Source organism: Loxodonta africana, chromosome 16, assembly GCF_030014295.1.
Source record: "Loxodonta africana isolate mLoxAfr1 chromosome 16, mLoxAfr1.hap2, whole genome shotgun sequence".
NCBI lineage: Eukaryota > Metazoa > Chordata > Mammalia > Proboscidea > Elephantidae > Loxodonta > Loxodonta africana.
In genome coordinates, this window is record NC_087357.1 from 56,178,552 (window position 1) to 56,203,896 (window position 25,345).

General features: G+C 38.7%; 1 protein-coding gene and 1 pseudogene across 3 annotated transcripts in view; both read left to right on the forward strand.

Moving 5' to 3' along the window:
- Positions 1 to 23,773, forward strand: LOC100664823 (large ribosomal subunit protein eL36-like; annotated as a pseudogene).
- Positions 1 to 25,345, forward strand: part of BICC1 (BicC family RNA binding protein 1) — a 348,944-nt gene that overhangs the window by 132,027 nt on the left and 191,572 nt on the right. The gene's annotated exons all lie outside the window — the stretch shown is intronic.

The window sequence follows — 25,345 nt, forward strand, 5'->3', positions numbered from 1 at the left end:
ATGGAGGATGGGATGGGGGAGAAGGCAGGAGTCACAGTGTCTGCTATGGGAAAGCTGGAGTTGCGAGGGGACAATGACCATGGGTAAGAGAGGAAATGCTTCCGTGGAGGGGAAAATGGAACAAAAAACAGAGAGAGCAGCAGAACTCCTAGAAGTGGGAGATGCCCCTACCTGGAGCTTTCACATTTGAGCTCTGAAATCTGTTACAACTCCTCATGTAAGGGACCCCTCACCTAGTCCTTGTAATCAAGAATCAGACTAAAACACATGAGACATGCCCTTTCTTAGTGAACAATTGCATTATCACCCTTTCTTCGAAGAGTTTGTGTACACACACTTTAAAAAAAATTGATGTGTGTGTGGAGTAGTTTAATCCCTCAATGGGTGGTGCAAATTAAGTTATATCTTTAAAGGGGCAGTGCTTTTCAGGTAAGACATAAGATGTTTTCTCAAACCTTTCATTTAAAGTGAGTACATATCAGCAGTACCACAGCATGTTTTAAAATTTTAAATGTGCTCCATCATTATACAATGAATGTTCTCTGTGGGTAGTTTTCTTATCAAGTTGTATTTCTTTTTGCCAGTCAGTTGCCAGCAGTATTCAAGGAATAATAAGGTTATTCCTATTATATTAATATCTTAAGTGGAAAGAGCAAGTGCTGTTCTTATTTTCTGAAGAGATTTTGTTATGGGATTTTCTCTTACATTATCAAAGTTTCTTTCTTCTCCAGGGTCACTGGCATTAATACTGTTTTCAATATTATCCTTTTTTTGGGAAGTTTGCAGTCAGCCAACATGCAGAGGGGTTAGTACAGCATATGAACTTTTCAGTTTTTCTTAATAGTGGTTAAGGAAAACACTTTGTTACTCTATGCCTCTCTAAGTAACATGATCCTTGAATTAAATTATTAAACATCCTGAATGTTACCCTGTTGTTTTCTATGTTTAATAGTTGTGGCTTGTCCCAGACTGGCTCTCTTGCAGTTCTTTATTTCTTTGGACATAAATTCCTCATTGAAAGGAGCTGCCTTTTGGTAATTTAAGTGGTAAATAAATAAATTTCATTACCTTTCCTTCTTTGTTTCTCTTTTCTTTTTTTAGTGAAACAAAAATAGTCCAGGAGAAGTGCATAGGTGTATCTTTCCTTCCTTAAGTGTTTCCTACTTTTAGTACTTATTTTTTGTCACCTTAGATTATCATCCAGTCATTCAAACCTTCTGCTTCTTAATAGTTAAAGTGATGGTAGGTGGGTATTGAGGAAATTTAGCCAGAGATAAACCGATGGCAGGCAAAAATATAGAGGCTTCTGTGTTTCCTCCTCAGTTCTCTTTCCTGAGTTTACCATCAGTTACTTTTTTGAAAGAAAGGGAAAATGAAACAAAAAAAAAGCTTTAATTCCCATTTGCCTTATGTTTAGGTTGGTGCCTTATGTTTACTCTGAAGTTACCAGGAAACTTTAATCCCCCCAACTCACTTGAAACTCAACTAGTTTGTATTTGTTTTCTTAAATAGAACTTCTTCCTGTTCTGTTTTTCTGTGACACTTTCAGAGACAGTGATCTGAATTCACATGTAAGTCAGTAGGAGGTGCTGTTTGAGAAGCTTCGTGGCATATTCCCTAATTTGGTAAGTTTGGAGAAACAGAGCTTTTCTTGGCTTCAGCCTGTAAATTGAAAGGAAGGTATTAACAAAATTGAGGATATAGTGCTTTTCAGTACTTAATTGGAATGTGAATATGTGTTTTCTCCTCATTCAACTATCATTGCACTTTACTCTTCTCATATATTAAAAGTATGATGAGTTGTCTCATAATCTATGAATCCAAAAGCTCTCCAGCTGTCTTCTAGATTCTGTGGGAATACTAAAGAAGCAATAATTAGTACTTTCAAAGAGCTTTGAATCTGAAGGGAAATGGTGCTTATAAGGAGTCATTGGAGCAAATGATTATGTACAAACTTCACAAAGATGCCATGGAAGCCATTCATGAACCATTTGATGCCTTCCCTGTGCCAGGCACTGTGCAAGGAATAGGGACTGGTGAGGGAAAAGGGGCCTAATGGTCTCTGTCCTCAGACAGTCACCCTCCAGAAGAAAAGTGGCAGGTAAATGCCATCCAGTGTGGTAAGAGCTTATAATGGAAGGGGAGAATGATTTCATCTATAATGAGGAATCAAGGAAGGCTTTCCCGAGGAGAAGGTGTTTGAATAGGGCTTTGAAGTATAGGGAAAAGTATAATTAATATTCTGGTAAGATTAGGGAAGGCTCTGTGGAAGAATTACTGAGCAGGGTTTAAATTAGGTTAAGATGCCTTCCAGACCTGCGATTTCATGACTGAAATGTCTTTAATGGAGGCAAAATAGAAAGGCATTTCTGACAGAACGAACCGAGTACTTTTCCAAAGACGAAACAGGGGATACGAGAAACTATTTCTCTGTCATATAGCCCAGAAAACCAGTTAGTTAAAATTTCAATATATTGTTTCATCTGACCTAATTATTCAAAGATCCTTCAAGTGAAAGGGTGGAGGATGAATAAAGGATGTGATAACCAGATTGAAGTTAGTACATCATATTGTTTCTATTCATTGCCTACCCAAAGATGATGAGAATTAAAAATGATAGCCAAGATTAGCAAATAATTTGCAAATATCATTTGTTTTGTAGCTTCTGACTTCTTTCTCAGTGTTGAGTTTAGGGATGTGTTATTACTTTGTTCTTCCCACTACTTGCCAGGATGATGAGAATGCATTCCCAGGGAGATTAACTTTTAACTATGCTTTGAAAGATGAATTTTCAACCACTGTAATGAATTTGTTACATTTTGAGTGATAAAATTGCCAAGTTGGGAATAACGGCTATAAAATAAATAGCATCATTTAACTCTGCTCTGAATCTTCTGTTACACAGTTTTAATAAATGTATTTTCCAGGAAAATAGTTGAAAGTTTTGACGTTGCAGTTACTTCTGGCTGTGTTTTCTGGAAATCAAACTGAAACTTCTGAGAAAAAGATACCAATGACTCAAATATGGCAAGTAATAGAAAATTTGGTTCCATTTGTATAAAATTAAAGATTCCCCTATAGAAATTGTTGGCTATCAGTTTAGCATACTCAAGTATTAGCATTAAACCACCAGTGTAATGATGAACAGTTATGGAGAAGATAAGGCCAAGAAAATTTGAGATCCAGTATCATATGCAGAATAAATACAGCCAATCCTCCATTTTTCAGGAACGGATTTTCCAGCTGAGTTATTAACTGGAATTCAAGTTCCTTTTCCCATTTCCCCGACTGTACATTAACCGTTTTAGCGATAGCGAACTCTTAGTCTAGACCAGTGGTTTTAGCCCTGGCTGCAGGTTTGCCTGAGGATGTTTTAAACACTTGATGCCCAAGCCAGAGATTCTGACTTAATTGTTCTGCAGTTAAGGCCTGGGCATTGGTAGTTTTCTTTTTTTTTTTAAACTTTCCAGGTGACTTTAATATTCAGCCAAGTTTGGGAACTACTGGAGTATGAAAACTGCAAATAGAAAATATAAATTCATGTTGGTATCTACTGTTGATAAAAGGGCAGGAACTATGTAAGTTTTTTTTGGTCAGTTACTAATGAATTTTAGTTTCTGTTCAGCTTCATTTTCTTAGGACTAAATGTTCCATGGTATGATGGCACAGGGGTTGAGTGCTCAACTGCTAACCAAACGGTCAGCAGTTCGAACCCACTAGCTGCTCCGTGGGAAAAAGATGTGGCAGTCTGCATCAGTAAAGAATACAGTCTTGGAAACCCTACTCTGTTGTAAAGGGTCACTGTGAGTCAGAATCAACTCAATGGCGATGGTTTTTTTTGTTTTTTGTTTTTTTTTTTAATACTCTGAAACACTAGTTCTGCGGTATGTTAATAAATATCATATGAAAAGAAGTCCCAGAGTTAGGTAACTTTGAGAAATGCTGCTGTATGCAGAGTTAAGAAAGGTTTTCCCTGCAGAACTCTGCTTGTAGCCTTTGCTAATTATTTGAATTTTATGGCCTTGTCAGAGGAAGATGTAACATGTAGTATTTCCCAGTGTTATTTGATCAAAACATTTTTTTTTCTGATATAAACTCCAGTCTACAGAATTAAAGAATCAGTGAATCATTTGGAAATTTTCCTTTTTGACTGGCCAGGGTCTGTGGTAGGGCTGGGTGTGATATAGTTATACAAGGGAGACTTCTTAAAAGCATAGTTTCTCAGTGAGCCTCATGACAGGGAAGAGAGTATAAGTCATTTCAGGTACATGATTGCTTTCTAAAACACAACTGTTAGCATTTTATATCCATGCTCAGAATCTCTTTAACTTCTCTCCATGGCCTCCCAGATAAAGGTGATTGTCCTTGTCTGGCTTTGAGTGTTCTTTACAGTCTGTTTCTTCTTGATTGTTTAACTTCGTCTCCCATTGCTCCTCAGCCCAATCCCCCGGTATCAACCAGTGGTGTTCCCAAACCATGATTGTTCCTAGCTTGAATGGCTATACTTAAAAATATCTTCCTATGTAGAAAGCATTTTTCTCATCTTAATCTCTGACCCTCTTCACTTGTGTGTAGCTAAAAATCCCACCTCCTTTTTTCGTGAGGTGTACCTGGACTGGCCCAGCCTGTGTTGAATGCTCCTTTTTTTTTTTTCAATATGTTGCACTTAAATATCTTCATCACTTTTTGTGGATTTAATTAAAAAATTAATTTCCTTGCATCGTTGTTCTGTTTTTTGAGGTGATGTACTGACAGTCCACTGGTTTTCAGAACTTTGGGAGTGAGGGAATGAAATATTTTCATGCCTAACATGTTGTACATGGTTGGATCTAAGCAACTTCTTGGAGTTGGGATATTTTGGGACTGGAAGAGCCATTAGAGATGTCCTAGTTGAGCAGACATGTGAGGGAAACTAGACCTAGAGGAGTTAAAGGATTTGTCCAAATCACGTAACTCTCTACTTGTTGGGGCTGGAAAGCAAAGCCTAATCACTGTTTTTACTACGCTGACAATTCACGTTTTTTTTTTTTTAAAACCTATGTGTTCTTTGAATAAAAATAAAATCCCATGTCCTTCATTCCTGTTATTGAAAAGCATAGTAAACTAAATGTTGTTACTAAAAAGAAATCAAATCAATAGTAGATAGTGCTGCCTTGCCCCTCACCCCCAACACACACATAGAGGTGTTTTGGAGGCTCTTAAAAAAAAAAAAAATTTTTTTTTTTCTTTTTTTTAAGGAGTAGTTGTCTGAGAGAGGTTCTGGGAAGCTGGATTTTTAAAACGTGGATGTTCCAAAGATGATGACAGTGTGTCCCTCTATCTGCTCCTCTTCCCTGTTCCCACCCCTGATTCCTGTCATACCGTATTTCTTAAGCCAATCAGTGAATGAATCAAGAGATGGGCAATACTAGAAAGAATACTGAACTTGGAGCCAAGCGGCCTGGGTTAGGAGGCCAGTACAGTCATCAACTGTGAAATCTTGGGCAATTCAATTGGCAGCTAAACCTCAGTTCACTTACCTGTAAAATGGGGATAACAGCTTGATAAATTGAAATAATGCACTCAAAAGTGCTTTATAAACAGTAATGCATCAAACAAATCTGAGAGGTTATTTGATTCATCAGAGAAGATGCTTCCACGTCAATGCTTGAATCTTTGAAGGAAGGTTGAAGGGCTGTTACGATTTTAGGGTGAGGCTCCATGTCTGTTGCTTGAATAAACTACACACAGTTCTGTTTTTGCAGCTCTCCTCAGCTTAGATGTAACTGTTTATAACTTTCATTTGGAAATACTGCTTCCTAGATTGTTACATGGGGATGAGACTCCATTTGTCGATTTGTTATTGTTTACATATTTTTTTTTTTTTTGCATTTTAGAACAAAAAATGTTTTCTTCCACAGTAGAGATTTTCGTCTTTTTCTTTCTTTCTCTCTCCCCCACCTCCCCCTTCCCCCTTCATCCCTTCCTTGCTTTTTTGAAGTAGTCGGTGGTGTTAAGTTCTTATGTAATAGTGATGATAGTAATGATTGGTCACCATTAGAACTATTGTTATTCCTTTGTTAGGGAGTGGAAGCTTCTCAGAGACTGATAGGCTATGAGTGGATGAGGTTTGCTACCAACAAAGAATTACCTAGGCAAATCAAACTTCTATTGTGGATGCAAAAATATTTCTAATTTGCTTGGAAGAATGTGATTAAAAAAGAAAAAAAATTCAGGCAACTTCTTCTTGCAGGAGCTATCAGTTTCCTCTGTGGCCCAGGCAACATTTAGTGTCTCAGCCACAAGAACTTTACAGCTCTTGGCCAGCTGGTATGGGTAGTGACCCAGCCTTATCCTTGTGGAAGCTTTTATTAGAGATTGGATGCAGGGCATTGTGTTACGTCTTTGCAGGGACATGATGAGATGACGTGAGTCTGTGTGTCATTGACTGTGAGTGGAGGCAGTTTGATGAGGATCATGATAAGTACCAGTCGTGCAACCAATAGTAAAATTGATGTAGGCACATTGGGCTAGAGGAGTTTGGAGGACTAAATGCTGTGGTTGCCAGGGAAAGACCTGTAAGATGGAGAAGGCCGGCAAACTCTGGGGGAGGTGTAATGATAGAAAGATAAAGACAGGGATGGATATGAGGAAATTTGAAGAATCTTGATAGGAATTAGTGGAATGGAGAAGAAGGACACACAAGGATTAGGAATTACTTCAAGGTTTCTAATGAGAAGAATGGTAGGCATGGTAATATCTAGCAGGAGAACTATTTACTAGGAAAAAAAAGAATACAGTTTTAACTGTGTTTACTTTGAAGTCAAGGTGGAGATGTTTAGTAGAAGGCTCAAGAGAGAGATCAGGGCTAGAAATAGCAACTTTAAAAACTTTTTTTTTTTTTTTAAGGAGTTACTTGTTTTCCAGAATTAGTGAGGCTGTTGATGTGCAATTTCCTATAAGCCAGTGATTTTATTTATCTTTTTCACTTTACAGAAAATAACAACTGCATTTTATGATAAATAATTAAGGAGTTTAAAAAAAAAAGCCTTTTGAAAGTCTGGCTAGAAAATGTCAAACAGGAAATATAGGAGTATATGCATCCTTTTCAAAATATGGGTCTGAATTTGGAATAACTCGAACTGCAGTTAGAGGAAGAAAGGCTCATTTAGTTGGCTCTTGCCTTCTTCTCTTCCTGTCTTTGACTCCTCCTGACTCTCCTCCCTTTTTTTGGTATTGGTTCTTCCTGCAGTCTAGACCCAGCGTCTCACTGCCTCATATGCATCAATATGTGGGTCACCCAGAGTTCACGGACTTGAAAGTCTCCTTCTTCCAAAGAGCTGTGGGCGTCACATCAGCCTCCCCAGTGGTTTTGAGGCACAGTGTTAATGAGAGGAGGCCAGAGGCTGCTTGTATCCATTGAGTTACAGCTTGTTGTGAAAAGAGCACTAGATGAGGAGTAAGAAGACAGAGATAATCCCAGTGCTGGATATTTCTGCTAGACTTCGATTCCTTATTGGTTTAAGGAGGGATAGAACTGCATGATTTCTAAAGCTCTGAAATTCTCGTTTTTGCTGCTCAGAAGTATGATCCATACCCATGCCATGAGTGTTCCAAATAAATTAAAATAGGGTCCAAGTAGCAGCTGATAGAGTATATTTGTTCTTCATGTGAGATTTATGTAGTGCTCTTATATTTGCCAAGTCTTTTATTTTCCTAAACTCCCTAGTGGGGTATGGCAACAGGAAAGTCTTCAACTGTTAAAGGAGTAAAAGGAGTAGACCATGTTAATCTCAAAAGCCATGTGATGATAAGAAGAAAGTTCAGGTACAGCAAGGGATTGGTGATTTGCCCCGTGCCTCATAGCTAGCTTATGCTAACTTTTGAACAGAAATGTTAATTTTTCATTAAGCTTAAGACAACTATTTTGTATTCCCTTTTCTGGTGGGAGCAATATACAATAAGAAAGCAACATAAGTGTCTTAGAAAGTATTGGGTTAGGAAAGGAATTGAACCCACTACATAGTTTTTGTCCGAGGTTAATGTCATATGCCCTACCTTTGTTTAGTGACAACATCCCTTGCAGATTTGATTTACTGTTTGGGTCCTGAAAGGTATTGATTTTGTAGGAAGAAACCAAAGTCATTGTCAAACACTTGTACCAAAATTTTTAGCTATAAGCAGATGGAGCAACCATAACTAGTCTTTATAGTGAATAAAGTTGTATTGTGGCTTTTTTATATGTAAAAGTTTAAGATGTCATAGCTTCAGTTGGATTCTAAACAAATTACAGATTGTCACTCTCCTATTTTGTGAGGTTGTCTACCTCTTGAGTCCCAAAAGTTTGCGGTTGCTGCTTATAGACCATTTGTTAAATCTTAAAATGGTTATTGCAGCCATGGAGTAAAGGTACTCTATGAATTTGTTGAATGAACGCAATGATGCACTTACTCATTACAACAGATGTTTTGGTGCTCTTTAGTATATGCCAGGTACTGTATTAGACTTTAGGATTATGGTGGTGAGTGATTCAGACATGGACTCTGCCACTGGGGAGCGAGCAGAGATTTTAGTAAAGGATATAGACAAAATACAAAGAACTTAAAGTAATTAATTATAATACATCTATGAAAGGAAAACATTAGAGACTGAAATGAGGAGAGCCTTATTAAATGGATGAATACATCAAATGAAAAAGAACTCCAGTTTTCTTAAAACAAATTTGGGAGGGGGCAGTTAAATTTTAATCATTTTCTCTGAATAGAAAAAAAAAAGCTGTAAGTATTTATTTCAATTTTAAAAAGCAATTCCTTGCCTTTCCACCTAGACAAAGGCATTTGAGAAATCTTAAGAAAATACAAAGCAATTGTATTTTCTTTCAATTGTCTTTATTTGAATTCTTTTACAATTCTTTCAAAACAATAATACATTCCTTAGACCTGAGCCTCTACAGGAATAATGAAGCATCTCATTTGATATATTATTCCATTATCTGTGATGTCAAGACAGTTGGTAAATAATTTCTTTTTGTAGAGCAGCAGAAGGTGAGGGAAGAGGGAGGAGAAAGATTTAACCCAATCTAGGCATTCTGAGCCCCAGGAAATGATTTAGGGAAGCTCTGTCATGTGATGGCTGAGATTAATTATCCACTCTGGTTGGACTGACTCAGGGTTTTGTTTGCCTTTTAAATCAGGGCAACACTTGGATTGTGGTTTTGCTGTCGTGCCCTTTCTTCATGTTGGAATTTTTCTAGGGCTTGTTGGTGATTCAGAGTAAAATGTTCCTCTTCCTAAAGTTAGGGGGTGTTTTGGTGCCACCTAGGTTGTTTTTTTGCTTTCCCTGGAGGAACACTTGCTGAATACATTTCAAGCAGTGATAACAACTGGATATGAACTTTAGGGTGGTGCCTTCATGTCAGAGACTATTATCCAAGAATTGATTAGTCTTAAAGAGACCAATCATTTGTAATTTTAAGTGTTAATAATACAATGAACCTTATCACTTGTATTTTAGGAACTGAGAGCGTCTATTAAAAAAAAAAAAAAACCCATTGCCATCGAGTAGATTGAGACTCATAGTGACCTGTAAGACAGAGTACACCTGCCCCGTAGGGTTTCCAGGGAGTGGCTGGTGGATTCAAACTGTCAACCTTTTGGTTAGCAGCCCAGCTCTTAATGACTGGGCTCTATAGTTTCTAATAAAGATTAAGTTTGGCCATGTGGTTAATAATGTAATTATACAGAAGAAACCTCACTTAAGGGATTCTTTTTATGAAATAGCAACCCACATGCATTGATTTGCAGGAAAAATAGAATCACAGATAACATATTTTGGTGAGAAGACGTGACAGAATTTAAAATTATAGTAGTTTTGCTGCTAGAAATTTACAGTAAACCTGTAATAGCTCTTAGAGGCAAGCTTTACCCATTTAAACAGTAAATAGTCACTCTAAAGCTGGCATTTAAAATTATTAAAGAGTTGGTAGGTGTTGAATGCCTAGAAAGAAGTACTAAGAGGTCTCTGCATTTTGCGAGGTAGGTTCTATACCGTAGGGGTAAGTTAATCTGAGCAACTTCTGGGTGGCGCAAATGGTTAAGTGCTCAACTGCTAGCCAGAAGATTGGCAGTTTGAACCCACCCAGAGGAGCCTCAGAAGACAGGCCTGGCAGTCTGTTTCTAAAAGGTTACAGTCTTGAAAACTCTGTGGAGCGGTTCTACTCTTCACACATGGGATTGCCATGAGTTGGACTTGACTCAGTGGCAACAAACAACAACAGAATGAATAGCAGCTGCTTAGTGTAGCTTGCTGGTGGGCAAGAGCTGATTATGATCACGGTCACGTGTGGAACTTGCCCATCTTCCCTGAAATGTTTATTAAATACGTGTGTGTTGTGTTTCAGGCTGGAGAACGGTGACTGTAGTAGAGGAAGAGGTCAGACGAGTTCTAGGCTGGCATTATTCTTGGAATGCTGTGGAGGTTTTCCTGTAATGAGTTCCCGGTGACCTGAGAATATTTGCAAAATGTTGCCCTCATGTCCAGACTGGGCAGTCATAGTTTCTGTTCCTGGTCTAGCCTCTTGTCTTCTACACAGCCATTGGTCTTACAGGAAAGTGTGGTTGGTTGGATATTCAACCCATCACATCATTGAACAGATCACTAACACACACATCCTCCTGAAAATATGAACCATTCGTCTTTATTATTCTAGTACCCTAAAGCCTGTGAGGTATTATCTACTAATAGTGTTTGTAATCCAGGTGTCTCTTCTCTGGGACTGAATGATATTGTGTGTTCTGGCTTTTGGAACTATTACTTGAAGGAAAGCTGAAATGGATTTCTCAGCTTAAAAACTGAACAGTTGGTCAGTCCTCTGAAGGGCCTGTGATAGTGCCACTCTCAGATGGGGACTTGAGCGTTTGAGGGAGGCCTCGCCTTCTTGCTTACATGACAAATGCGTGAGTCTAAGAGCATTTGGCTACAATCAGCGATTTCAAGCGCCCTCGTCTGATTACAGAGCTCTCTGCTGTCTTCTTTCTTTGCGTCTAATTTTGTCAAACTTCTCAGGTATTTCCTGAAGCAGTTTCCTTCCTACTCATTTGTCACCATCTGTCCATCAGAGAAATCTTCCAAATGCCTCCAAACCAAAGCTTGGCTGGGCTAGGTTTGAATCACAGAATTCTTACATTTTTAGTGTGACTTCTGAATGCCAGAGTGGTCAAGTTTAAAAATACATTAATTTATCCTGTATTCCAAAAGAGATTTGAAGTGGTTTAATTTACATTTAGTAACAGACTGAAAAGTAAATAAAAGAGGAAATTGGTGTGAAAGGGAAATAAAAAAACCAATAGGAAAATAATTCGAGGTGAGGAATAATAAGGTTTGTATACACACATCTGAATCTGAGGTTCCCCATGACCAAAGCTGCAAAGGAAACCTGACCAGTTATAAGAATCAGTGGCTCAGGAAGACCACAGGCTTTCCTGGTACAGTAACCTTGGAAGAGCATCTTTGAATCTCCTAAAGGAGACACTGCAGTATGTCTCTAGCAGACTTTGTCCTCAACAGCCCATCCCACTGCAACATGGTAGTTTCTTATTATATTCTATTACAGGCAGTCACCGGGTTATGAACATCCGATTTACGAACAACTCGTACTTGCCCTTTAATGTTACGTAAATTTGCCTGCACTTTGGAACTTGCCCTTTAATGTTACGTAAATTTGCCTACACTTTGGAAGGATTGAAGCAACCTCTACTTGCAACAAAGTCTTCATCAGAATCACCGTTACTTGTCTCACATGCAGCTTTTAAATCATTGAAAGGCTTTGAGCCTTTTCTTGTGCTAAACCAAAAAATCCACTGCCATTGAGTTGATTCCGACTCAGAGCAACCCCATAGGGTCTCCAAGGCTGTAAATCTCTCCGGAAGTAGACTGCCACATTTCTCACCCGTGGAGCTGCTGGTGGTTTCCAATCACCACCTTTTGGTTAGCAGTCGATTGCTTTAACCACTGCACCATCAGGGCTCCTTTGTTTTGCACTAAAGTAAGGCTAAATAAGAACCATTTGCACTTGTTCTGACTTACGTATAAATTCAAACTTAAAGACACAGTTAGGGATGGATCTCGTCTATAACCTGGTGGCTGCCCGTATAGGAAATAATATGTAATTGCTTCTTCTTCTGTGCTAAAATCTCTAAAACCCATTGCTGTTGAGTCCATTTCAACTCATAGTGACCGTATAGGACAGAGTAGAACCGCCCCATAGGGTTTCCAAGGAGCAGCTGGTCAATTTGAACCACCGACCATTTGGTTAGCAGCTGAGCCGTTAACCACTGCACCACCAAGGCTCTGTATTATGTGTTTTGTGGTTGTTGTTGTTGTTACATGCCATCAAGTTGATTCTGATTGATAGTGACCCTGTAAGACAGAATAGAACTGCACCATAGGGTTTCCAAGGAGCAGCTGGTGGATTCGAACTGCCGACCTTTTGGTTAGTGGCCGAGCTCTTACCACAGGGCTCTGTATCATGTGCTACAAGGTTAAAAATTTAGACTATCTAGGATGTGCAAGGTAACTGTCAAGGAATCCTCCATGGGTATTATTTCTCCCAGCTGAGTTAGGTAAGGTGGTTATTTAAGTTTTATAATAATATTGTTATTTGGTTTTATTATTACAAAAAATTCTAAAAATACTGGTAGTACCACTTAAAACACACAGTTCCTATTTTCCAAGTACTGACGGTGTGTCAGGTGTTGTACTAAGGGGCTTGCTGTAGAGGAGATCCCTTAAGCCTTACAGAAATCCTGTGGCTTTATTCTTATTTTAGTGAAGAGGAAATTGGCTCAGAGGATTTGACTAACTTGGCCAGATTCACATGGCTATTACCGCCTGCATGTCTTATACTGATTCTGTTACCTGAGACCAAGAAGTCACAGTGTGAGGAAGGTAGTTGAGTTCTTTCGAGTTGAAGCCCTGAGAATCCAGGGACCAGCCTTTTCTCATATTAGCCTGTAGAGCACAGAAGTCGACCCCATCCCCTGGCCTGGGAAGCCTCTGTTTTTGGTTTAGCATCATGTGTGTTTCATACATGCTTGCTGGCATTTGTCAGCTGGCTCCCTTTAGGACTCCACAGAGCTGACATCCAGGGCCACATTAAAGTGATTGGAGAAACTAGGTAAGAACAAGTATTTTCTTGCTTTGGGTTTTAAATATCTGTGAGCTTTGAAAATATAATTGAATTTAATTTGGCTAACGTTGTCAGGAAGGGCAATCTTAGAAGAAGAGAAAAAGAATCCTTCAATTATAGAAGTTTGAAATCTGGTAATATTTTTCCATGACCTCTTGATTAAAAATTTAAGTTGAAAACAATACATAGATTATCTCTTTCCATCAAAAGTATCTTTAATGTGCTTATGTATTTTCAGGTCAAAGGCAAAGTTACTTTTAAATGTCAATTCTTACTAACAACAGAATCTCATCAAATAGTATCATGACGCATTCTAAAAGGTTTAGTCTGTGTTTAAACAAAGCATTTCCTTTATTTGAACAGAAAGGAGACCGAAACACGCACACACACAATTTGTCGTACCTTTGGTAGGGAAGGCAATGATAAATTTTAAAGAGGGAAAAGGTATGCAGTTAGAACCATACTGGCATTTTGGCAGGTATTTCTTTTTCCAGGATGGACGTGCTTTCAAAAATTGCCAGTAGTTGCTAGGCGGACTTCAACAAACACAAAGGACATTACCCAAGCATCCAACCTGGCTGGTTTCTCAATTTAAATTTTGTGATCCTGGCTCAAAAAGTTGTAAACTCTATTACTGTTTGAACCTTGAATACAGAATAATTTTGCCAGTAATCCCGTTGGCATTCTGAGGTAGTGGTGAAGTTAAACTTTCTTTCCCAAGAGGCCATTTGACTGACATTAAGTAAGGGAACATTGTCAAAGGTTGTGGGCCAGATATTTGAACTGCCTTAAAGGTGAATAGAAACTATATAAAGAAAACAACTTCATCTTGCCAGAAGCAGTTGCCTTTTCATTTGGTGTTCTTTTTTCTGATGACTGATTTTCCTGCCAAGTATATGCTGGCTAGCTGTCCTTGGGTGGCACTAATGGTTTGCACTTGACTACTAACCTGAAGATTAGCAGTTCAAACCAACCCGGCGGCACCATGGAAGAAAGGCCTGGCAATCTGCTTGTGTAAAAATCACAGCCAAGAAAACCCTGTGGAGCAGTTCTGCTCTGTAACACATGGAGTCTCTCACCATGAGTCAGGATCAACTCAATGGCTACAGGTTTGGTCTTTGAGTTTTTTTTATATGCTGACTTATTATATCTTTCTCTTTGGCAAATGAACAAAACTTTCACATCCTCAGTTATGGTCAGTCCTTTACTTAAATAACTTTTCTAGATGAACTTGGACCAATTCCAATGAAACTGAAGAAGCAATTGTTTTTCTTTAATAGTGATTAAATGTGCAAAGATTTTTAGAAAAGAACTGTTTAGCCGTAGACCTGTCCATTTACATAGCATTTTGTTTTTGTACTACCTCTTCAGGCCAACTTTTCCTAAGAAATGACTGTGTCATTTGTTTGCTATTAGGTGGGGGAATTCAGATGGATCCTGAAGGATACACATTTAAAAGACAACACCTTTTAAATGAGTCATTTGTAAACCAAAACCAAACCCACTGCCATCCAGTCGATTCTGACTCATAGTGACCCTATAGAACAGAGTAGAACTGCCCCCATAGAGTTTCCAAGGAGTGCCTGGTGGATTTGAACTGCCAACCTTTTGGTTAGCAGCCATATATCTTAACCACTACGCCAACAGGGTTTCCGAGTCATTCATACTGGGGGTAAAATGCTGATAAATACAACTTCCCTTTCAGCTTCCCAAATAGAGTAGACATGCACAGTTGGGATCATAGGAAGAATGTGAAATAATTGGCCTTAATCTCTAATATGAGTGAATAATCTACTATTTATCTAGGCTAAAATTCTCCACAGTACAGTAACATAATTAGCTTTACCATGTTTCCTAGTGAGGTGTGACTATCATATATTCTTTTAAAAGGCTTCTGATTTCACCCCCCCCCCCAAAAAAAAAGGCTTTCAGGTCTGCAGACTGCCTGCATTATCTGTTTGAATTCATCATTCTTCACATAGAAAGTAAGCCAAAACGAAACCAAACCCATTGCCATCAAGTTGATTCCAACTAACAGTAACCGTATATGACAGAGTAGAACTGCCCCATAGGGTTTCCAAGGAGTGGCTGGTAGATTTGAACTGCCAACCTTTTGGTTAGCAGCCGAGCTCTTAACCACTGTGCCACCACGGCTCCTCATAGAAATTAGGCTGTGGTGATTACTGTAAAGATGAATTTCCTTCCACATGTATAAATTCTCATTGATGACAATCCTTTTTATCAAGTCTCACATGTCTGGAACATTTTGACTGCAACTAGCATGGCATCTGTATGCCTCTTGCATAGGGCTTCTTAGGAAATGCATAGTAGAAACTATGGAAGAAACAATTTTTAGACCATGGTTGCTTCTCTTGTGAAAAGTATAACAGGTAGTGCTGCAGTTGGGGGGACATATGCTCTCTCTCTGCCTGCCTTTTTTTTTTTCTTTTATGAAATACCACAATCTGTTTAAAGGGGTTTTCATGCTGTTTTTAAATATAACAGAAAATGTTTCTTTTCAGAGGTTAATATTCTATTTGAAAAAAGTCTTTTTTTTTTTCCTTAAGTGAAAAAAGTATGGAAAAGTACAGAGCAGAAAGTGAAGAGCAGCCAAATACCCTCCCCAAAGTTATTGTGTGCATTTTGGAAACATCTCTCTAGTCATCATCTTGGGATAGATACATCTACATACATAATTTTATTATATTGGTATTTACTCTGTATTCTGGTGTTTATATCTGTCACGTTTTCATGTTCATAAATACACACTCACAGTATCCTACTTAGTGACCATGGAGTCACTCAACCCTTCCCTCATTAAAAAACATGAAAATGTTTCATTTAATGAGAAAAGTCTCATGAAACATTGACTTCCTAAAATAACTGTTGAAGACAGAAGATTGGGAAATTTTGCTGTTTATAAAGCATTGAAAGTGTATTGTTTTAGGAAATAGCATGAATGTCAAACCCTTCTGCTACTTTAGAGAATCAGAAATCCATGGCCTCAAGCTTATTTCAGAAATTTGGAAGAACTTAAAGGTAGTTTATTATTTTAGGAAGTATTTTAATACCATAAGACACGAGTTATCTGGAATCCAGAGAAATGAATCATTGTGGATATAATATCAAAGACCAAAGGAGTGTTTTTCCCCCAAGGTGATTTTCCACTCTCCTGGAAACCATCATCTTCACAATAATCTGTGTTTTTGGTTTGCCAGAACTTTAAAAACATGACTTTTCCAAGTCACAAAACCCACATTGGCTGCTTACAATTACTTTTCTATCTTGTTGATGGGGTGTAGAGGACTCTTCCTCACCATTAAGAGATTTGAGGAAAGTGTTCTTAAAAAAAAAAAGTGTGTGTGGTCATAAGAGAGGAACTCAATTTCACAAACATGGAACTAGCTAAACTTTCCTCCAGCTCCCTTTGGTGTTTAGCTTTGACCAGAATTAGAAAGAAAGGTTGACATACATTGCCATGATTGACTGATTCTGTAAGTATTGTAAACTGTTCAGAGAATATACTGAATTTAGCAATGTAATTTTCCAGAAACCACTTTCTCCGGTTTTATGACATGCTGAGTTTCCTTTCAACTTGATCTAGTGTCTTAACTAGATCTTAATGTCCAGTTTTAATTTGAAAAAGTTTGCAGAAATACACATGACACAATCAGCTGCATTTAAAACAAAATAAAACAAATCAACTACTTTGCTGTTTCAACAAGCCATTAGGGCATAGCTAAGGGTAGTGCCAGAACTTTTGACCGAGGCCCTCTGCTACTATAGGCTTAAGCGTTCTGGTTTAGGAAAGTATGGTGCTTTGTGGCTTTAGATGTTTACAAGCCACTTACATGTAATGCGCCATATTTTTCTACTTCATTAAAAAAATGCTAGTCACTGACCAGACTTACTGGTCTGACAGAGATTGGAGAAACCCCGAGAGTATGGCCCCTGGACACCCTTTTGGCTCAGTAGTAAAGTCATTCCTGAGGTTCACACTTCACCCAAAGATTGCACAGTCCCGTAAAACAAAATGAGACTAAATGGGCACACCATACCAGGGGTAAGGACTAGAAGTCAGAAGGGGACCGGAAAGCTGGTAATAGGGAACCCGGGGTTGAGAAGGGGAGAGTCGACGTGTCGTGGGGTTGGTAACCAGTGTCACGAGACAGTATGTGTATTGTTTGTTGAGAAGCTAGTTTGTTCTGTAAACCTTCATCTAAAGTACAATTAAAAAAAAGAAAAAAAAAAGTGCTGGTTACCACCTACTAAGTAGATAATCTAGAGCCCACAAGAGCACCTGCATTGCCGGTATTCTCTGTTTCTGCTTCTGTCTCCCTCCTCCCACTGCACCCTGAGTTTCCTGAGCTATAAGTCTAGGAGTGGGGTTAATTGTGAATTGGTTGTAAGATTGGAGTGTTACACTGCAGTGGACTGAGTTTCAAAAACTGGAAGTGATCAGAAGTTTGTTGAATCTTACCTTAATGTTAAACAGATAGATGGTCAAGAAGAATTCCAGGAAGCACAGCTGAATGAAGTGATGGCAGAGTTCACGTTTCTACCTTTACCAAGTAGGCATTCCTTTGTGAGCTGGTTCTATCAGCCTTCAAATGTTTGGGCCATATAAAGGGTTTACAATCCAACCAGGATGACCCTTCCTTCTGTGCATTGTGCCTGTCATCCGTGGAACATTGGGTATGGTCTTTGCAGTCACAGCTAAAAAGCAGCTGTGGGGAGTTCTAATTCCAGACCTCAGGCTATCCCAGAGCAGGTTTTATGGAAATGACTTATTTTGCTAAACCGGACTTGTTTATTACTGCATTTATTACTTACAGCGTACCATATTCATTAATTCCTCCTTGGTTTATAGTTTCTATTCAATAAAACTCAGCCTAATATCCTTTTATAAGCTTTCAAAATCAACCTGGAACTCCCCCTTGTTAAAAAATAAGACCAAAAGATGTCTCAGCAGGAAAAGATGAAACGAACTGTTATTAGGCCTTGAACATTTACAAGATGCCACGGAGAAGAACAAATGTGAATGGCAAAACTTCTGTTAGTTTGTTGAATCATGCTTTCTAGAGACCAAAAAATTACTGGGCTCCCTCCCCACCCGCAGTTTACATAGTCATGGTACTTTCATAGGCAATGAGGAATGACTGCCTTGAACACTTTCCAGGCTACAATGATTGTGACCAGGCTCTAAGCTTTGTGACCCTTGATAGCCTATTTGTCTGGGAGTTGGAATGAAATCAGACCTGTTCTCTAAGGAAGGTTTTGGGCTTCCTTGCATGTACTCCCTGGGCGGAGTGAGATGAGTTATCTGTCTTTCTGTTATTTGGTGCTATGTCATCGGCCTCTATTGAGAAGCTGTGAGCAGAGACGACCCAGCACATGCCAGCACTGTGGGGGACATCCTCCACTCACATCACAGACTGGACTCTTTAGGAGAAACCACTGGGGAAATTGCTCGCAGATTTTAATATTACCAAACTTGAAAAACTGGACCGTATGAATCCTGTATGAATGTGGTTTCTCTCTTTGCTTGAGGGAGCCGAGAGTCAAATTTGCAGACCATAGCCATGACCATTTAAGATGAATTTCTGTATTCCAGTCCTACCCTCGGCTTTGTTATTCTCCTACCCTAATTTTCCTTCCAGGATTCTCTTGGTTCTTTGTTTGGTGCTTTTGTTTCATAACTGTTTTCTAAGACACCCCCAATCCTCATGGTGACATAAACGCATGCAGAGTGCTGTTGCCAAGTAAGCACATCATGTGTTATTAAAGCTTTAGACTTTTTTTTTTTAATCTGTTGCCTAAAATAGTGGTTGTGGCTGAAAATAAGTTATATTCCCAAATTTATAGTGGAAGAGCGAAACCACAGCAGTTCTACAGACTTTGGAATCTTGTTCTAGGTTTGGCAAGGGTAGACATGACCAAGACGAAAGTAAATTTTTCTTGCGATTACAGAATTAAGATGGTTGAAAGGTCCTGTTAATTACTCAATAGAGTAAGTTGATGATAATTTTAAGGAACCAACCAGAGGGCCATTCCAAATCCAGTATGCAATTGGAACAGAAAGCATATGTAAAATTCACAATGAACAGCTCAGAAGAGAAAGCTGGAGTGGTAGTCATTGATACTGCGACCTAGTAATTAGCTGCATTCTTTTGAGATGTCGTTTTTCTAAATTTGCTGTTTCACTGTAAAATGAAGGAGCTAAACTAGATGAACAAACTAGATGACAATTCTACAAGATGTTCAGTTCTGTGAGTTTCCAAATGCAGTTTTAAAGTAGGACCTTAAAAAGATAACTTACCACCATACTTTTATAAGTGGAGTACCTGGTAAGTGTAAATGATTAACATGCTTGGCTGTGACCTACTTCTGAAAAACCAGCCACTGAAAATCATATAGAGCACAGCTCTACTCTAACACACATGTGGTTGCCTTGAGCTGGGATTGACTCAACAGCAGCTGGTACTGGTAACTTTTGTAAGTAGAAACTTTAGTTCCCTAAGCTTTGAGGTGCTTGGCCTGTAGCAGCAGCCGCATTAACATGGTAGTCCCTGAACCCTCACTGTTGTCTCTTAGCACAGCCACTGGGGCTGCATAACCAGTATCCATGGTTCTTTGTTGTCTTCATAAACCTGAGTGTACGAGAGTCAATATGTGGTAAGGCAAATCACAGAAATGGTTGCACACACACATATACATGCATGTGTGATTATAGTCATCTCCCAAAAGGTCGACTGTTCATAGTCATGTTCTTGGTGAGTTTTAATATGCCACAGTAGATGCTCAGTAAATGTTTATTATTTTTACTTGGAATTTTATAAAATAAAAAAAAATTTTTTTTGAATAAAATTCCAAGTAAAAATAATAAACATTTACTGAGCATCTACTGTTAGCACGATCTATTTAAAATTGTCAACTATACAATGTCTTGGTGACTTACATTGGGATTATTATTTTTTTAATTTTATAGACATAAAATTTTAGAGTTAGAAGAGACTTTAGAATAACTACCTTCCTAAATATTTTTCCATGACTTTTTTTTTTTTGAGAGGGGAGTTAATATTGCTACTGCCTGGGAGAACGTGGCTTGTCTTTTTACGTATTTTATTAAAGAATTCTTCAAAAATTTTCTTTCTTTTTTTGTTGTGTATTAAGTGAAAATTTACAGTTCAACTCAGTTTCTCATACAAAAACTTATACACACGCTGTTATGTGACCCTAGTTCCTCTCCCTATAATGTGACAGCACACACTTCCTCTCTACTGTGTATTTCCTGTGTCCGTTCAACCAGCTCCTGGCCCCCTCTGACTTCTCATCTTGCCTTTGGACAGGAGCTGCCCACATAGTCTCATATGTCTACTTGAGTTAAAAAACACATTCCTTACCAGTATCATTTTATGTCTTATAAAGTCCCATCTAATCTTTGTCTGAAGAGTTGGCTTTGGGAGTGGTTTTACTTTTGGGCTAACAGAGAGTCCAAGGGCCACGTCCTCTGGTGTCCCTCCAGTCTCAGTCAGACCATTAAGTCTGGTCTTTTTACTAGAATTTGAATGCTGTACCTTACTTTTCTCCTGTTGCATCAGGGACTCTCTGTTGTATTACCTGTCAGGGCAGTCATTGGTGGTAGCTGGGCACCATCTAGTTCTTCTGGTCTCAGGCTGATGGAGTCTCTGGTTTATGTGGCCCTTTCTGTCTCTTGGGCTCACATTTTCCTTATTGCAGAATTCTGAAAACGTATTCTGAGTGTGTATTAGGAGAAAACAAGCCGTGTGTCTGGCATATAGTTGGAGCTTGGTAAATATTAGTCCTTTTCTTCTTTCCCTCAAATCAGTCTTTACTGTTAGTGGGAGGCTTCATAATCAGAAATCTGTGCATGTAGAGGTTTCTTTGATAACATGTTACACACAGTAGGACTTTCTGGCTTTGTACAATAATACAAAAGACACACAGAAAACAGATTAATAGATTTTATTTGCACAATAGTATGTAGCTATTGACTTAGAGCTAATTTTTTTTTAAATAAAGAGAATATAGTATTTAAAAATTTATTCTTTAAAATGTGGAGTATAGTTAGTCAAAGTGAATAATTTTTGATAGCCCTGCTCATGGTAGCTGTCATATTTCATAAAAGAGAAGGCATTTTTACTGAGATGGGCAAACAAAAACACTGCCCTGAGTTTGGTCAAGTAGCCAGAAATAGTTTTGGGATTCATGGAGTTGTTGCCAAAATTCCAGGGGTATTGCATCAACTTGGTGGGTTTGGTTTGTTTTCATTTTTTGAAACCGAGCCCTGTGATGGGACAAAAGCTCAATAAATCACACTCACACTAGGTTGTGCACAACAAAGGCAGTAGCAGAAATTTAAAGCCCCTTTCTTAGGCATCCAGCTGTGTGCCTGTCTTCTAAAAGTGTGGCTTTATTTCCACCAAGACATAGTTCAGCATTTCTTCGAAATATGTGAAGTTTTAACTCAGAGTAGTCCAGGATGGAAACCTGTTGGAGTCAAGTCTTCATTTACCTTTTGTTTAAGCCACAGGCCTTGTTTGAATCAGAGTGCTGTGCATTCTTGAAAAGGTACCATTGCTCTTTATTCCAGCAGGTACCTGCTTAGCTTGTGTGGATTTTGACCTCAGTAAGAAAACATCATCTTTTGAGTCGCAGAGGTTATGATAAGTTTTGTCTTTAAGGACTGTTGCTGCTTAAGCTCTTTAATCTGCAAGTATAACTTTATCAGATTCATCAAGTTTTCCCAACCAGCTGAAATAATTAAAATAGATATCATTTCCACAGTCTGACAGGCCTACGTCCAGCCAACCTTTAATAAACCACTGATGGTTAATTTCATCAGAGCACAAAGAAAATGTATCATCTTGATTGTGGTTGAACATTTATTAAACATCTATTATGAGCTATGTGCTGACCCAGGGCTGGAATTAGTCTGGAAATTTAAGAGCCCCTGCTGTTTGCACTAACCTTGCATTCCTGCCTCATCAGCTTCTCTATATTCACTATGCACTGTTGCCAGAACAGGCTGCCACTCCTCCTCAAATGCAGCTTACTTATTCCATTTCATTGACCTAAATGTTCTTCTTCCAACCCTGTTTTTGTCACCAATGCATTATCCATCAAAGACCAACTGAAATGCTGCCTTTTTCATGAAGTCTTCCCTGACCATTGGGAGCTGGATGGTCCTATAAAGTGCTCTGCGTAGCACATCACGTATCGTTGAGTTCTGCTTGCATACAGCACGCATTGCATTATAATAGATGTGCTGTATCCAGATAGCAAGCAGACCATAAAGGCAGAGATTGCTGCTGCTGCTGCTGCTGCGTCATCTTTTTTTTTTTTTGGTATATTCCAAGAAGGTATGCACTGTGGTACGTTTTGCATGTCATACCAGGATCACAGTATTATTGAAGAAGTGAACATTCTTGTGATTTAAGGGGCATTCACTTAAATGTACACAGTGATTATGGAGAAGAGTAAAAGAGATTTGGAAGAATGAAAGCTACCTTAGTGTAGTGCGATTGCCTGAAGATAAAGTTGTTTTTATTTACATATGAATTTAATTTTTTAAAGTATATTTATAGGATTTAGGATTCAAAATATACAAAAGGGTTACACAAAGGTAAAAGTTCTCCATTGTCCTTTCCTTCCCAGCATGTAATCAGTGTTACCAGTACCTTTTTTATTATTCCAGAAATAGTTTTTGTACATGTAAGCATGCACACACACCACACACCCATGCACACATACATTTCTTGTCCAAACAGCAGGTAGTATACTGTATAAATTGTTTTGCAACTTGCCTTGTTCTTGTTTTTGTTGTTATTTTAAACAATAGATCTTGGAATTCATACCAGTTGGGTATATAAAGATCACCCTCATTTTTTATTACATATTATTACATTGTACGGACGCAGCATAAATCATTCAGCTCGTGCTCAATCCTTGAACCTCTAAGTTGTTTCTGACTATCTCTTAATATGAAGGTGAATTTTTAGCCATTTTCAAAAATTCAAGAGGAGAAAAATAGAAGAGGTATAAGATCTTGAACAAAGAGGGGAATATTCTTTGAATATATAGTTTTTGTAGGTCTAGTTTACTTTATATAAATTCTCTTTTTCAGTGAAGAAATCATCAAAACTTAAGTTTTAAAAAGCCATTTTAAAAACCATTTGGCAGCCCTTCCACCACAGAAACCCAGGCTGTCTGCTACCCCATGGCCATGGGCCTCAGCAGGGGTCATAAGATGACCAAGAACAGGAGCAAGAACAGCCGCCACCAGGGACGCTTCCCCAAGCATACCAGGTTTGTGTGGGACGTGATCCGGGAAGTGTGTGGCTTCACACCCTATGGCGGTGCGCCATGGAGCTGTTCAGAGTCTCCAAAGACAAGTGGCCTTCACGTTCATCAAGAAAAGGGTGGGACACACATCTGCGCTGAGTGAAAGTGAGGGGAGCTGAGCAGTGTCCTGGCCAACGTGAGAAGGGCCAAGAAGGACTGAGTGCATCTGCGCTTTGTATTTTCTGCCTCTCAGTACTAAAGCCTTTCCAGGAAAAAAAAAAAAAAAAGAACAAAAACAAAAAACCATTAGGCACAAGACGATAGCTGTCAGTTACGTTTGCTTCTTTTTGCTTCCTATTAAAATTGGTATTTTATTTGTAATTTCTGAGGATGCTATAAGCAAGCATTGTTCGTGATAATTTAATTCTCATCCTGTCATTATTAATGCTTTACTTATTACCCTTTCTGTACTTTCTCTGCTAATAGTAATATAGACCTCATTACTTGCATTGTATCTTTGGTGCTTAAGATAGGTCACAGTTAAATCTTAAAAAATAATCCCTAACATGCAGAATTATGTTTTACATACAGACACGTAAGGTTATGCTAAATATAATAGTTGCAGCAGCAATATATCAACCATGTATTGAGCAAATGCTGTGTACCATAGAGTGGTAAGTTGGTGGTTATCAACTTTGGATTCTCCTTGGAGTAATAAATACAGAGCTGTGGTTCCCACCCCTCAAATATTTCCTTGGTTTCAGGGGAAGCCTGAGTATTGGGATTTTTAAAAAGCTCCCCAGATGATTCTTTCTTAGTAATTTTTATTTTAAACTAACTTCTGACCTACAAAAATTTTGGAAAGAACTCCTGCATTCCCTTCACCCAGACTCCCAATTAACACTTTACTGAATTTCTTACCCTCTCTATCAGTCTATGTAGTTTTCTGACATGGTGCTCCATAATCCCTAAATACTACAGTGTGTGCACCTTCCCAAAAGGACACTCTCCTACATGCGTATTTATAATTACCACTCTGGTGTAACCTCCTTTTCCCTCCACCTCCATGCCCCCCACCCCCAGCTACCCCTCTTCCTTGGCCTTATCCCACTTACTCGCCGAGTTTCTTGCATGTTAGCATCTCCATGTTGGGAGGGGAAAGGAAAAGAGTGTAGAGGAAGATGGGAAAAGTAAGGAAAGTCTATTATCAATCAGGAAATCACTATTGGTACAGAAATATCATCTGATCCACTGACCCATTCAAATTTTACCAAATGGCCCGACAATGTCTCTTTTTCCTTTCTGGTCCAGGATCGTACAGAACACTTGTTGAACTTAGTTGTCACGTCCTACCAGCCTTCTTCAGTACGGAACCCATTCTTCAGTCTTTTCCCTATTTCCCATATCCTTGACAGGACTTTCATTCTGTAGGATGACCCTCAACTGTGATCATCTGGTGTTTACTCCAGATCAAATTCAGGGCATGTGTTCTTTGTAGAAATGATGCTTTGCTCTTCTCAGTGCATCACATCAGGAGCTGAACTGTGTCAATCTGTCCTGACACTGGTGATGTTAACTGTGATCACCTGGTCAAGCTTGTGAATGCTGAGGTTCTCCACCTTAAAGTCACTGTTATCCCTGTGTGTGTAATTAGTGTTTTGTGAGGAGGTGTTCCGTATAATGCCAGTATCCTGTTCTTCATCAAATTTTACCCATGTCTTAGCATTCATTACCAGCTCCTTCCCTTTTAGACTACTATTATGATAGTTACCAAATGGAGATTATTTTCATTATTCCATCTTCATTTATTTTTTGGCATTCTGCTGTAAGGAAGAGCTTTGTCTTCAACCCTGTTTATCAATTTATGTATTCATT